The 16,755-nt window shown below is 42.7% G+C and overlaps 1 protein-coding gene across 1 annotated transcript in view; it reads right to left on the reverse strand.

Moving 5' to 3' along the window:
- RNF141 (ring finger protein 141) overlaps positions 1-16,755 on the reverse strand; it is a 250,344-nt gene that overhangs the window by 159,291 nt on the left and 74,298 nt on the right. The window lies entirely within an intron of this gene.

The following is a 16,755-nucleotide window of genomic DNA, read 5'->3' on the forward strand; positions in this document are numbered from 1 at the left end:
GCCAGCAGTTATAAGTAAAACAAACATCTTTAATGGAATCCAAGTAAGTGCTTTCACAGTTACACAGACTGTTTCTTCAGGCAATACTATTAGTCAAAAAAAATGCACTACTTTCCCCGATTGCTTACGTACTAACATTCCATCTGTGTTGTCCATTTTCATTCTTCCTCAACGAATGGGTCTTGGTTCCAGCTTGACCACATATCTTCCAGACTCTTGGGTCTGACTCTCAAGCTCCTCCCCTTACCCATAATGCCCCAACTCCTGCATTACCCCAGACTGAGTTTGCTGCTCAATCCAAAAAAAAGATGCACAATAACTTACAGAAAGTAGAGGGCCAGAGTAGGGACTAAAACAGGAACAGTGGTTCCAGTACTTCTCCAATCACTCCCAAAGGAGAAAGACAGGGGGAAGGAAGGTGGCAAGTAGAGTGAAAAATGAAAAATGACAACACAGACAGAATGTTATAGTGAGTACATAACTTTTATACTTGATGTCATTTTCATTCATTCCTTAACGAGTGGGACAGAGTAACCAGCTACAATAACCTTGGGTGGCCCTCATGGAAGGATGTTCCGGAGAACTGCAGAACCAAAGGCAGCACTGTTTCTGGAGATGATGTCCCAACTTGTAATGAGCAATAAAGGTATGGGTACTGGACCATGAGACTACAGCACAAATGTCATCAACAGAAGTTCTAGCCCAGAAAGCAGATGATGTACCCATATATCTGGTGGAGTTGAGTTTTAGGATGTCTCAGTAAAGGCAAATCTTGAAGAAAATAAACATATGAAATATAGTCCATTAACCATTTTGCTAAGGTAACTTTAGAAAGAAGTTATGTACTCACCATAATGTTCCATGTGAGTTGTTCATCTCGCCTTCATTCTTGACTGATGGGGCCGTATGCAATGCTCGAGGTATTCTAGTAGCTCGATGCCAAGCCCCTATCCCATCCCAAGGTGCACTGTAAATTACCTCAGATCTTGTTTGCTGCATGTACTATAATCATATAAATGAGCTATCCTCTTATGGAAAGGAAGAAGAAATTGAGCAACCGGGATGAGACCAACATCTAGGTCAACTATCAGCTAGGAGCGGGAAGGAGGGAGGGATGCAAGAATGAAGGAGATGAACAACTCACATGGAACGTTATGGTGAGTACATAATGTGAAGTTGTTCAATCTCGCCGTTCATTCTTGACTGATGGGTAGCGTCCCTAGTACCATCAATCTCGGGTGGCTCACGGGAGTACATTCTTCAGGATCATGGACCCAAAGGAAGCCCTATCGCTGGAGGCCTTATCCACTTTGTAATGAGTGATAACGGCATGAGGTTTTGACCAAGTGGCTGCTGCACAAATGTTATCAAGGGGCAGTTTGGCTTGGAACGCAGAGGATGTAGAAACTGCTCTGGCTGAGTGAGCTTTAATCTTGTGTTGCAAAGGCATATTAGCAGCTGAGTAAACAAAGGTGATAACAATCAGATAACCATTTAGACAGAGTTGTTTTAGCCACTGGTTACCTTTTCTGGATTCAGAGAATGAAACAAAGAGCTGGGTCTGATTTCCTGATATCTTTTGTTCTATTCAAATAAAATCTGAGCTGTCTGTGAACATCAAGTCTGTGCAGCATATACTCCAACTTGTTGGCAGGATTTGGGAAGAAAAATGGTAACTCAATTATTTGGTTGATATTAGTTTCTGAAAAAACTTTGGGCAGAAGGGAGGGATTTGTTGTGATACTCTGTCAGCATGAAAAAATCAAATAAGAAGGGCTGATAGATAAAGCCAGAAGCTTTGACACTCTGCAGGCAGAAGTAATAGCTACCAGAAAAATGGTTTTCCATGACAAATATTTGAGGTCACAAGATGATGCTGGTTCAAATGGGGGGAGGATTATACATGACAGCATAAAATTTAGATTCCATGGAGAATAGGGAATTTTCACAGGTGGTCTCATATGAAATGTCCCCTTGAGAAAGGCCTTGGATAACTTGTGGGACATGATATTTAACCCATCAATCCCAAGATGAAGGTTAGATATAGCAGCCAACTGGACTCAAACTGTTGCTGCTGCCGCTACTTTGTTAAAAATCATAGTCAAGAATTCTAGTATGGATGTCAAGGGGGCTTGTAAGGATCAATGTTATGCTTAGAGGCCCATATGGAAAATCTCTTCCACTTACTATGATATAATCTTCTAGTGGATGGCTTATGAAAAGACAAAAGGATCTGTTTAGTCTCACTGGAGAAGTTATGAAGCCTGGCTATGAGGGGAACTGGAGCAGCCAAGCTGTCAGCATCAGTGACTGCAGAGAACAATGAAGGTCCCCCGACAGATGTGTCAGAAGGTCTGGAACTGTATCCAGAATCCAGGGGTCCTCCAAGAGATGATTTAGAAGGAATGGGAACCAAATCTGTCGAGGCCAATGAGGGGTTGTAAGAATGATTGTCCTTCCCAGGGATTTTTCTTTCTGTAGAACTTTAGGTATCAGTGGGTTTGGTGGAAATGCACAGAGGAGACATGGGGGCCAATCGTGTACGAGTGCGTCCGTCGGGACTTCTCCTGGAGGAGGAATCAGGGCAAAGTAGCATCTGCATTTTGTGTTGACACGACTGGCAAAAAGGTCGCAGCAAGGCTGGCCCCATTTGTGGAAAATCCTGTCCGCAATCTCTTTGTCGAGGGACCTCTCATGCGGCAACAAGATTGCCTTGCTCAGTTTGTCTGCTATCACGCTGGACCTCCCCGGGATATGCATTAACAACAGAAAGTGCTGAGAGGAAACAGCCCACTGCCAAACTCTTGAGGGCTTCTCGGCAAAGGGGACAAGATCTGGTTCCCCCTGCTTGTTCACATGCCAGACTACTGACCTACTTTCTGCCTGAATTGTAATTGTTCCCAAGGGAAGAGAGTCCTGGAAGTACTGCAACTCCAAAAGTACTGCTCTCATCTCCAGAACATTGATATGCAAGTGTGACTCCTGATCTGTCCATGTGCCTTGGCCAGTCTTTCCCTGAAAATGCCCCCTCCCCCACCCATCAGGGAAGTGTCCGTGGTCACAATGGCTACCGGAGGGGGTAGAACAAAGGGACGTCCTATGGTGACATAAGAGACGTCAACCACCACTGGAGATCTTTCTTGCAAGAGCTCGTAATCAATATCATATGGTTCATGGGAAGTTCCTGGTAAGACCATTGAGTGAACAACAGCCATTGAAGGATCCGCATATGCATTCTTGCTAATGGTATGGCTAGGATTGCTGCAGCCATCAAACCCAATACTTTCAGAACTTCTGAAGCTGGTACTCTGTCTTTCGATACCAATGTGCTGACAAAGAAGAAAGACTCTTTCCAATGGTATCCTTAGAGTGGTGGTTAAGGTGTCTAGCTCTGCCCCGATAAAAACGATATGCTGCGATGGCGACAAGGCAGACTTTTTTTGAGTTGACTGTAATGTCTAGATGATTGCAGAGTGACAGTGTACTCCCTTGCCTGAATCAGTTGATGCCTGGTGGTGGCCGTAAGGAGCCAACCGTCTAGGTATGGAAACACCTGGAATCCTAGACGCCTCAGGTGAGCTGTGACCACTGCCATGCATTTGGTGAACACTCTGGGGGCTTTAGTGAGACCAAAGGACAGGGCTGGAAACTGACAATGACTGGCTCCCAGCCGGAAATGCAGGTGATCTCTGGATGACCTGGCAATTTTTATGTGGTAGTACGCATCCTTGAGATTTACTGAGCACATCCAATTGTCTTTCCCTAAGAAAGGAAGTATAGACTGGAGCGTGAACATCCGGAGCTTCTCTTTCTTTACATATTGGTCGAGTCTGCTAAGGTCCAAAATGGGTCTCCAGTCCCCTGTTTTCTTTGGAGCCAAAAGAACCTTGAGTAAGTTCTAGATCCTGTTTGGTCTGCTGGGACTGGCTGGATGACTTTTTTTTCTAGCAACTTTTGGAACTCTATAGTTGCTTGTTCCCTGTAACTGGGTGGAACATCTGGGATTCTCCTTATGGGGGGGGGGGGGGGCGAATGGTATTAAGTACCCTCTGGAAATGATACTTTGTACCCAGCTGTCTTTTGTTATTTCTTGCAAGACGTCTGGATACAAAGATAAGTGATCCCGACTGGCTCCAGAGCAAGACATTCGGGCCTCCTTTCAGGAGCGCTGGTAGGGTTGCCCAGAGAAGTGATCTCTGTCACCCTGATGTTGCGGACCTCCCCTCTGCCGCGAGGGTGGCGTCTTCCACTATTACCCTTCCTCTGCCCCTGGAGGGGGGTTCACCACATGTGTCCTGAAAGGCTCCTTGGGCTTTCCGGAACCACATTTTTCCTCCCCTTTGGTCTTTGGGATAAGGCTGGGTAGGTGTGGAAAAACAGACTCCAATGGCAGACTGAGTATTTCCATCCTGTTCACACATGGTCAAAGTTTCCTTCACTTTAGGCCCAAAAAGGGATGATCCATCAAAAGGGGTGTTTACGAAGGATGACTTAAAGGGCTCCATGAAGGAACACAAGCACATTCAAGAAAGTCTTCTAAGAGTGATTCCTGAACCCGCTGCCCTACCCGTTCCATCAGCTGCATAGGATACGAGATGCATGGATGAGTTGGCAATAGAATTTAAGGTAGCAAGCTGGGCATGGCTCGGAGGAGTAGTAGTCAAAGCAGGAGTAGTGGTCTTTGGCTCCAAAGCTGCTTGGGTTGGAGCCAACAACAATTTAGCAAGGCCTGGTGCCTGTAGACGCTTCTGCACCAATCGATCCATATCCAAATCCAACAGGCTGACAGATGCCCTATATGAATGCACCGATGGTGCCGACTAAAGCAATAGTGACTGAGGCACTTTGGATACCAGCTCCAAAGCTGTGGGCTGGCTCCAAAAAGAAACGACAGTCTGCTCCGAGGTCTGTGGAGCCGATGTTGCAGAATCCTCAGATTCCACAGACGATCTAGAGGACTTGGAAGATTTGCTGGCCACATCTTGGTCACTCAAAGCCTCTTGAAAAGGGTGCTTTAACAAGCCCCTGTCCATCAACTTCCTTTTCCTCACAACACTCTTAAGAAAAAGAATGACATATGGCACAAGACTCTTGTAGGTGGACAGTTCCTAAACAATAAACACGTTACATGTCCATCCATAACAGATGTTTTTTGATTGCAGTCTGGACATTTTTTAAAACCAGACTTTGGGTGCTTGTCTATCATCCACCATAATACTGCTATAAAAACACGCAGAGCAGATAATAAGCAATTTACTAGGCTCTAATGACACAAAAAAACGAAGAAAAAAGCGTCCCAAAATATTATTAAAGCTACTAGGCTCTAAACACACACACACACACACACACACACACACACACACACACACACACGAGCCTGAGATAAAGAATCTAAAGATTTTAAACAACTAGAAAAGGCTGTATATATAGCCACTAGAATATTTAAGCACACTCTACAGAAACCAAGGCCAAAACACACGAGGCCAACAATAAAACAAGGCTGTTTATAGCAACTAGAAAGCTACTTAAACACACAGTAAGAAAAACTAGGACAAAACACACAAGGCTGATATTTTAAAGATTAATAACACAAGGGAAGGGGAACTTTAAGGAAGCTATAAAACCTAACTAACTTATTTATGAAAAGTTTAGTAAAAATTATTTAACCAACTGCTAAATATAAAAGTTTTGAAATTGTATTGGCCCGAGCTTGAAATGGAACCTCCGATCAGATGCCGTGGCAAACTAGATCTGGGGTAATTCACAGTACATCATGGGATAGGGGCTTGGCCTCGAGCTACTGGAAGACCTCGAGCTTTGCATACGGCCGTACCGGAGCCAATGGATCGGCTCCGAACGCATCAGTCAAGAATGAATTGCGAGATTGAACAACTTCACATTTGGTTTTCCCAACTTGTTGTGGGCAAAAGAAACAAACAGTTGATCAGTTTTAATAAATTTCTAATTTCTGTGAAGATAGAAACGAAGCTATGTACATCCAAAAGGTGAAGCATGTACTCGTCATTACTGGAAACATTTGGAAAGAAAACAGGTAAGTGTCTGTCATGATTGATGTTCGACTCCCAGGCTACTTTTAGTAGAAAAGATGGGTTGGCACTTAAGGTGACTCTATATTTATGGAAAATCAAGTAAGGTAGTTTTGAGGAGAGTGATTAGAGTTCAGAAACTCGGCTGAAGTTATAGCCACTAAAAAGATGGTCTTCCAAGAAAGAAATTTGAATCAGGCTTGGATGAGGGCTCAAAGGGAGGTTCAGTCAATAAGGTCCCATGGTAAGGTGGGATCTTTAACTGGAGTTCTAGGTAAGAAGGTACTTCTAAGGAAAGCTTTGCATAACTTGGAGGAAGCTAAAGGAAAGGCATTATCATCAGTGTGACAGAGATGGCTGCTAGCTGAATTGTGATGGTTGAAAAACTAGCACCTCCTTGAAAAACTGAAGCAAGAACATTTAAAATAGTGGACAGGAGCCATGAAAGGATCCAATTCTCTTTGCTGCCTCCAATAAGACAATCTCTTCCATTTGCTTTTATGTATATTCCTAGTTGAAGCTTTCTAGGATGACCTTATGATTTGGTGAACTGGGGAAGAAAGCCTGGACTGCCCAACCATCATTGTAACTGGACAAACTATGCAGTCAATTTGAGGCCTGGAATGTCTGGGTGAGTCACCCCCATGGGATGAGATATGAGATCTGAACTGGGTCCAGCATACAAGGAGGACATATGAGGTGAGACCAAAGAAAGGGGAACCAAACTTCTGAAGGCCAAAAGGGGGTAATGAGGATAACCTTGCTCTTCAACCATATCGCTTTTTGAACAAACTTGGAGATTAGAGGCAATGGGGGGAGGGAGGCATGCGTACAGGAGACTGGAGGGCCAAATGTGGACTATAGCATCTCTCTGTGACTTACCCTGAGGTGGGATAAGAGTAAAACACCTGCTGCACCTGTTGTTGACGGGAGAGGCAAGGAGACTGCAGCAAGGTTGACCCCATCGATAGAAGATTCTCTCTGCCACTGCTAGATTGACAAACCACTCATGACGAATCATTATAGCCCTGATGGACTTGTACTCAGTATGTGCATTGCCAGAAGAAAGCAGTCTGAGGAGACTGCCCCTGCCAAACTCTCACTGATTTTAGGCAAAGGGGGTAGGACCTAGTTCACCCATTTGTTTATGTACAACAGTGTCAACATGTTGTCTGTTTGAACATCAAAAGTCCCTGGGGAAAAAGAGCTTTGGAATATTTGCAACACTAAAAGAACGCTCTCACTGCTAGGACACTAATATGCCAACTGGTCTCTTGTGGGGCTATGCGCCTTGGACAGTCCGTCCCAAGTAATGTCCCCACACCCCAAAAATGGGAGGCGTCCGTGGTCACTGTGGCAGTAGCGGGTGGAAATACAAAGGGACTGCCCTGATGAACTTTCACTGAATCCACCAAAGTAAGAAGTCTTTGAAAACCTGAGAAAGTTTCACAGGATGGTTCACGTGGTGGTTCCAGTGATTTGTTGGATTAGTTGTAGAATTGACTAAGTAGAGTGGTTGGGAGCAGGGTAAAGCTGCAGCCACTGAGCCTAAAGGCTGAAGAACAAACTTTGTTGGGGGAGTAGGATGAGAAAGTATCTGACTAATATGTAATCTTAAAGTCTGCATTCTGTTTGGTGGAAGAAAAGCCAACTGATTGGTTGCATCAAAGTGAGCTCCTATAAACTCCAAGACTTGAACTGGTTGAAGTCGGGACTTGGAATAATTGACTGTGATCTAAAGGACTGACATAATTGGAATAATTAGTCCCTAGCTTTTTCGAGAAGACACCTGGATGGAGTAGTGAGAAGCCAGTTGTCTAGACAAGGAAACACACTTATTCCAAGCAGTGTGAGATGAGCTACTACCACTGCCATACATTTGGTGAGCACCCAGGGGAATGTGGTGAGCCCAAAGTGCAGTTCTCTAAACTAGTGATGATTGGCCTCCAGCTGAAATGGCAAGTGAGATAGGGAATTACTAATAATAATAATCAAGTAGTTACCCTGAGAGATGGACAAGAAAAGAAAAAGGATTATCAACAATTGTTACTACACAAACCTGAGAGAACAAAATGGGAAGAAAACCCAGTTAGACTAGTAAAGGGAGCAGAGGGTTATATAAAAAATTGAAAAACAAATAATAAAAGAGAAGAACTAAATAAATTCTATTTTTACTCATGAAAATTCATGTGATAAACCCAAAGCTTGAGACAGCGAGATCCGTGTCTGAACCATAAGAACAGGAAACGAGATCTGAGATAATGCAGAAGTTAGGGGCATTATGTGTAATGGGAGGAGCTTAAGAGTCAGATCCCCAAGAGTCTGAAAGATATGCGGCTGAGCTGGATCAGAGACCCATTAGTTGAGGAATGGATGAAAATAACATCACATTAAAAAACGTACAATGAACTAGAGACTCATGCAATTAATATTGAATGATAGGAGTGTATAAAGTGATAAATTTAACATAGCTCCAATCAAACACCAAAGCACTGAAACAAAAACATAATATACAACTCACAACAAAACACTGCACAAAGGTCATATATTGCCCCCCCCCCCATATAAAGGGGGCATTTCCTCTTAAATATCTAACTTCTTGGCCATGGCTATCTTATCTCCACTTTCTAAGATACTAGAAAAATGTATCCATAATCAAATGCTTGAATATCTTTTACAAAACCATCTCCTAACAAGTACTCGGCATGGTTTTCAGCCTATACATAGCACAACCTCTGCTTTACCCTCCTTCACTGAAACTGTCAATAATGCCATAGACTCTGGAAAACTCATCTCATCATTATTCCTCGACTTGTCAAAGGCTTTTGATACTTACTGTTTCTCCTACAAAATTTCTCCAGTGTCTCACTAACCTTGACCAATCCCTTACAACAACCCAATGTTTTTTCTGACTATCTATCCAATAGGCAAGAAGCTGTAAAATAGCAAAGCTCCCTCTCACCATACCTATCTAACACAGCAGGAGTTCCACAAGGTTCCATTCTTGGTCCCGTCTTATTCAATATCTTTATCAATGACTTCCATAATATTTGTCATCTAGCTTCCCTTATACAATATACTGATGACCCAAACCATCACCTGCTCCTCAAACACTCTTTACCACCTACAACAGATAACCCAAGAAGCCTTCTCCTCTACTGAATTATGGCTCAACAATTCGCAGTTCCTACTCAATACTGTTCCTGTTCAGTGCGTGATATTTTCTTACTTTCTCTAACTTTGTGTCTGTTTCATTTAGAAGACTCTGTCTCTTCCTTGCCCGGGCTAGGCCCGTTAGAGGACCCAGTCTTCGTGGTATCTTATTCTTCCTGCAGGGCTAGGCCCATTTAAATTAGAGGACTTAGTCCTCCTCCTTCCCTTTCTCTGTGTGCGTGTGTCCTATACCGCAGAATGTCTAAAGAGAGTAAGGAACATAAGTCATCCAGCAAAATGTATTAAGTGCTCTCAAAAAAATGCCTATAATGGATGGTCACGGTAATACTGTTTAGGAGCCATCCATTTACAGGAGACCTGTTTATTTTGTCAAGCATTTAGTCCTAGGGTGTTGCAGGAAAGAAAGAACAAGCTCATCCTAAAAGGTTTTCTTAAACCTTCCTTCGAGAAAGATTTTTCTAGTTCCTAATCATCCCCTAAATCTATCAAGGGAAAGTCAAAATCTTCTAAGAGGCCCTCCCCCACACCGGCTGGTGTTTCGGAGCCACCTCTTAAAAGTTTCAAAAACTCTCATCAGCTCCACAGACATCAGAGCCGACAGAGCGATACTGTTGTTGTAGGGCCGGTTCCAAGTATTTCGGAGCTGACCACTGAGACTATTGAGACCGTTTCTCTGAGCCGGTCTATGGACCCTCTACCGGCCTGCTTGTTATTGAAGTCTCCTGTACCTCCGAGATCTCGATCTCCTACTATGTCATCCAGGTCTTCCAGGAGCTTATCAGAAGAAGATGTGGAGGGGGTAGTACTGAAAAGTCATCTGCTTTGCCTAAATTGCTGTTGGCTCTGACCCAATCGGCTCCAGAGGTGTTCATTCCTCCTCCAAGCCATGCTGGTATTTCGGAGCCGTAGTGCTTGGTACCACCGGTGGAACCTTCAGCTCCAGCTCCCCTTGTAGTTGTTTCGGAGCAGAGTTCTGCTCAGACACTTTCGGTGCCTTCCGTAGTGTCCAGGGGCCGAAGCTCTTCAGTTGGCCCCGACAGGGATGCTTGGAACCGAACTTCTTTGGTTTCAAGTCTTCCTCTTGGCGCGTCGGCTAGGGTGAGTTCGGACCTTCCGTCTATCTCGGAGCTAATGGCTCTGACGCCGACGGCATCCTCGGTCTCCTTGAAGTCCTTGAGGTCAGCATTTGAGATGAGGAAGAGTGTGCTGTCCCGATCGTCAGCTCCTACCAGAGGTACCGGCACTCTTCCCCCTATAGCACTTCTGTCTCAGCTCCTACTCCCCTCCAGTGGCAGCAGAGGCCCCCAGCCTCAAGAGCCACCAGCTGGTGGCCCCCACTCTTCCAAGACCTCCCTGGAATGCCCTTCTGAGGAGCCCCCACAGAAGAGAACTTGTAACAGGAAGCATGTTGACTCCCAGGATGAGTCTTTGACATCTGACACTGACCTCGAGGAGTCAGAAGGGTCCCCCAAGTCGTCCTCTGATGTCTCTTTCATAGACATTCTGGAGATCCTTAAACAGAGGTGCGGCTGGCCCACTGTCACCCCTTCTGATGAGGAGTCGGTGTATCTGAAGGCTTTCGGGTCTCAACCTTCTGCCTCTTGGGTGTCTCCACCTTTCGACGAACTGATGGGTTTAGTTAGTCGAAAGGTGTGGGATACTCCTGATGCCGTGGAGCCAGTCCCCGGGAGACCGAAAAAGTTACTTTCTGCCCCTCCAGGAAAAGACTTTTTATCTAAAGGTGTTCCTGTAGATGCCATGGTGGTGGCGGCGGCCAACAAGAAGGAGCTAGCCGAGACTTCTGTTCATTCGCTGAATGAGTCTCGAACGATGGACAGATAAGGGAAGCGCATCTTTTCTTCAGCGGCATTTACCCTTTGATCGCTGAATTACCTTACTCACTTTACAAGGCTTCAGAGAGATCTCCTTAAAGAGTTAGGAGACTCTTTACAAGGTACATGTGCTGAGGGAGTCCCTGACAAGGTTTCTGCCCAGTTGTCCACCTTGAACTCTATCGTTAACTCTTCCATGCAGCTTATTTCGTATGCGGCCGATGGAGCGAGTAGAGCAGCAAGTTCAGGAATTTCCCTGAGGCGTCATTTCTGGATGCGTTTGTGTAACTTTGCGGAACTGTTTAAGTCTACCTTTAGCAACGCCCCCTTCGACGCTTCCTCATTGTTTGGATCCAAGGTAAAGGACACACTTACCCGGTGCGAGCAAGAAAGAAAAACACGCTCTGCCATGGGAGTACGTTTTACTGTTCCCTCTAGACCATACCCTAAGGGTCAGAGGGGCGGTAAGATGTAGTTCAAGTCGTCCCACAGGTTTTTCCAGGAGGCACAGGGTGACTCCTCTTTCAGAGGCAGAGGAGGAGGAGGAAATGGTAGATGTTGCCCTAGAGGCAGGGGCGGACACGCAAAACCAGGGAGGTCGCGATTCCTTTCGGGGCCGGCCTTACCAGCGCTCCTGATGTGGGGCCCAACTGTGCTTCTCTGGCGCAGGTCGGGGGGTCGCATTTCTTTGTATCCAGAAGCCTGGCTAATTATCACTCAAGACAAGTGGGTACAAAGAATTATTACCAGAGGTTCTGTCATACCCTTTTCTCTTCACCTTTTGTTCTCAAGAAAATCCCAGATGTTCCACCCAGTCACAGAGATCAGACAACTGTGGAGGTCAAGTTGCTGTCAAAAAGAGTCATCCAAACCGTCCCAGCAGACCAAATAGGATCCGGAACTTACTCCAGATTCTTTTTAGTGCCAAAACGTACAGGGGACTAGAGGCCCATTCTGGACCTCAGCAGACTAAATGAATCAGTAAAGAAGGACAAGTCCAGGATGGTAGCACTGCAGTCTATACTCCCGTTGTTAGGGAAAGACAATTGGGCGTCAAGGAGTCATCTATGTGTCCACCTGGGAGCCAGTCACTACCAGTTCCATGCTCTGCCCTTTGGTCTCACCACAGCCCCCAGGGTGTTCATCAAATGTATGGCAGTAGTGACAGGGATTCCAGGTGTTTTCGCATTTGGACGACTGGCTCCTGACTGCCCCCAACAGCATCTACTCCTTCAGAGCAGGGATGCTACTATTCAGCTTTGTGCCCAGCTGGGAATCTCTATAAATTGGGAAAAATCTGCCTTATTGCCCTCTCAATTTGTGATTTTTATATGCGCAGAGATAGACACAGTAAATATGGTGGTTCATCTTCCTACCGAAAGGGCACAGAACCTGGTTCTTCAAATTCAGCATCTTCTCCCCTTATGAAGGGTCAAAGCCAAGATTATTCTGCAGCTCCTTGGGACCATGGCTTCCACCATACTATTAGTGCCACTAGCCAGGTTACACATGAGAATTATTCAGTGGCTTCTGTCGTCCCAATGGTCCTTTCAGCACCTTCCATTATCCCCATCCCATTCTGCTGACAGAATCTTGCAAAAAGGACCTCCTTTGGTGGACATTACCCAATCAACTGACCACGGTTGCGTCATTTGTTCCTCGCCAACCCGTTGCCACTGTGACCACGGATGCCTCACAGATAGGGTGGGGCATTTATCTAGGCAGGGTCCCACTTGATAACATTTGTGCAGCTGCTACGTGGGCTACCTTTATTACTCATTACAAATTGGATTTAACCTCCAGGGGTAGAGCATCTTTTTTCCTTGAGGCATCCAAGAATAAGGTGCTAGGGACACTGTCCCATATGTAAAGAATAAAGGTGAGATAGGACTACAGAACATAAAGAAGTTATGCACTTACCATAAAGTTCCATGTTTGTAGTCCATCTCACCCTTCACTCTTACGAACCAGCCCTCCTGCCCCTATCCTGGAAGTACCTGTTGACAGAAAAATATTAATTTCATTATTTATGGAGACCTTTTAGTATTGGCTTCTTTCTGTATGTTATTTCTTCTTCTAGTCAGCAGCAAACAAGATCTGGGGGTTGTACTGGTGCACCATGGGATACCTAACTAGCCACGAGCCAACCAGAAGTAATATATATATATATATATATATAGTAGCAAATTAGTGAGTCTTGCATATTTATATTAGAAAATGTATTCACTCACACTTTATGCTATGTTTCTGAATAATGTATATATCCCTTTATTTCCATATTCTGTTTTTGCTAATACCACTGTAACTTTCCTGTACTACGACTATTGTAATTACGCTGTGTAAATTCTTTTGGAACTTTTCTTCCCAGGCCTCCACTGAAAATGGGTACCTTTGAACCTAGCTGCACTTTGCAGGTCAACAAATATAAATAAACTACAAAGACAATTTTTGCAGGAGAGTCTTCCCCCCTTGCTCTCTCTAGAGTAGCAACTCTGTTTCCGTAATCCCTAACCTAAACAATAGCCCAGTGGCACAGATTCTGTTGGCCTGATGGCACAGGAGCAAGGCATCTCTCTCTCTCTCTACTGGCGACACGAGTCATGGAATGGAACTGATCTGTTGGCAGGTTTGGCCGAGTAAAGGGCAAGATTCAGGACAACACCTCTCAATGTAGAATAAATGAGCAAAATGTGGGATACTTACTACCAACTTCAACTAGAAAGCTCACAGCATGGATAAAATGTGCTACTTCATACTTATGAAAAGTTTGTTTTATTAATTAATATCACTCGGATTTACCAAGGATATTAGCTAAAAATTTTCTTAAGAAATGTGTGACAGTCCCAGTCAGTGTGAAACTGTGCGGAACATGGAATTTTTAGGATTTAAAATAATGAAATGCTCTTCCTAATGAGGTACAGTTGAGACAAATATTGTATTCTAAAACATGGGGAAAAATAACCACTTACCTTACTGTTTTAAATGTAAATGAAAAATTTATCTGAAAATGTACAGATTTAGTACAATAATGCATAAACATTTCACCAGGTGCTAATCTTAAAAAGAGCATATATGCAGAGATATTTAAAAAAAAATAATTAAAAAGGTACTCGTTAATTTAATACCTGGATCATCACAGAAAAAGCAGTCTAACACCAAATGACAAGAAGAAACAAGGCAAAGCTTAGCATGCAAAACAAATGTAATGACAACACTGTTAAGACTGTAACAGTGAACAGTTAGTGAAAATGTACCCTTCCTGCACAGACAGCATTTAAATTCACAGTAATCTTTTTAATAAGGGTCCCTGCAGATACGCAATAAGGGTCAATGGACTAGGTGTGAAATGAGTATTAACCCCCCCGTTCTGACTGCAACAAATCTGCCAATGAAATGGCGTCTTGCAAATCACTCTCTCAGTAACAATTCTATATCTAAAAATTCAGGTGGTGAAACTTTTATTTTACCTGCTTTAAAATGTGCAGTCATATACTGTGACATTTGCTCACTCACAAGTAAGGACTAAAACTGAAAATGAAAAGATAGTCCCAGTGTCCAACAATATATCACCAAAAAAAAAACGCCAACCGAAATTAGCGTAAAGACACACCAGGATTCTGGAAACCGTACTGGAAACAACCTTATTTTATTTGTAAACAAATAAACGGTTAAGCGCTTTCTTCAGTGTATCACTGACTTCATCAGAACACCAAATGCTAAAAATCATTACCTTAAATACAAATAACCAATAAAAAAGCCCGCCTTTTTCATCAATAAATCAATTAAATCATGTTCATTCAAGAAGTTGTAAATCATTACCCTATACACAAATAGTTCATATAAACCATTTCTCATACAATGAATAGAACCATATGTATTACACAAACCTGTGCATGTCTTGAATACGGATAATGTTACATAAAGAATTATATAAAAACTTGATAAAACAAGAGTATAACAAAATGTAAAACACCTGTTCACTACTGTGTCTCATTAATTATACTGACACTGTCTACTAAAAAAGTCAGTCTGTCATCAGATATTTATAAAAAATATATTTCCTAACTTTATAAAATACTCATCTCAATGCGCTACCCTGCATCCCAGTGTACTTCTACTGGTAAATACCAAAGCCTGACAATATTTATTAAAATACCTTAAATATGTAATATGTCAGAAACTTTGTGTAAATAAAATGAGCCTAGAGACTTGTTCTAAACTTTAACAAGGGGTTTTGTTGGAATCATCTCATTAAGGCCTGGGGGAGTGGACGCATCTAACCTAATCTGCCATCTGATCTCCCTTTCCCCCACGGTTCCAGGGAATGAACATCTAAGGGCCTGTATAATTAAATATGGTAGACACACTAGTGAAGTCAAAAATATAATGACTTCAAACTGGAACATCTTGACAAGTGATTTATCTATCAAAGAAAAAATACCTGATAGACCACACTTCGTACATAAGACTGGTAATAATTTAAAGAGAATTATTGAGATTAAGTCTAATTACTACAAGGGAAAGAAAATATTGAAAACCGGTACAAAAAAATGTGGTCAATGCAATTTTTGTAAGTACATTTTGGATGCACCTAGTATTGTGTTAAACAACAGTATAAAAAGTAAAGTTAAGTTTTGTAATGGCAATTGTCTGACCAAACATATAGTATATCTGGGTGTTTGTCAAACATGCATAAGTTACTATGTGGGAAAGACAGATCGCTGTTTAAAAAACAGGATTTATGACCATACATATTGTATGAGGAAATGTGATGTAAACAACGCTTTATCAAGACATATAATCAAAAATCCACAATGTAAGGTTTTCAAATTTGCCATTTTGGAAATGGTCATATCTAACCCACGAGGTGGTAACATTAAGGCAACAGTGGGGGAAAGGGAGATCAGATGGCAGATTAGGTTAGATGCGTCCACTCCCCCAGGCCTTAATGAGATGATTCCAACAAAACCCCTTGTTAAAGTTTAGAACAAGTCTCTAGGCTAATTTTATTTACACAAAGTTTCTGACATATTACATATTTAAGGTATTTTAATAAATATTGTCAGGCTTTGGTATTTACCAGTAGAAGTACACTGGGATGCAGGGTAGCGCATTGAGATGAGTATTTTATAAAGTTAGGAAATATATTTTTTATAAATATCTGATGACAGACTGACTTTTTTAGTAGACAGTGTCAGTATAATTAATGAGACACAGTAGTGAACAGGTGTTTTACATTTTGTTATACTCTTGTTGTTTTATCAAGTTTTTATATAATTTTTTATGTAACATTATCCGTATTCAAGACATGCACAGGTTTGTGTAATACATATGGTTCTATTCATTGTATGAGAAATGGTTTATATGAACTATTTGTGTATAGGGTATTGATTTACAACTTCTTGAATGAACATGATTTAATTGATTTATTGATGAAAAAGGCGGGCTTTTTTATTGGTTATTTTTATTTAAGGTAATGATTTTTAGCATTTGGTGTTCTGATGAAGTCAGTGATACACTGAAGAAAGCGCTTAACCGTTTGTTTGTTTACAAATAAAATAAGGTTGTTTCCAGTACGGTTTCCAGAATCCTGGTGTGACTTTACGCTAATTTCGGTTGGCGTTTTTTTTGAAGGACTAAACTGGTCAAGTCATATGCAAATGAAAATTAAACATTTATCATGTCACACTACCCTTTACTGT

The sequence above is a fragment of the Protopterus annectens genome, chromosome 17.part0 (genome assembly GCF_019279795.1).
Source record: "Protopterus annectens isolate FY-2018-M chromosome 17.part0, PAN1.0, whole genome shotgun sequence".
NCBI lineage: Eukaryota > Metazoa > Chordata > Ceratodontiformes > Protopteridae > Protopterus > Protopterus annectens.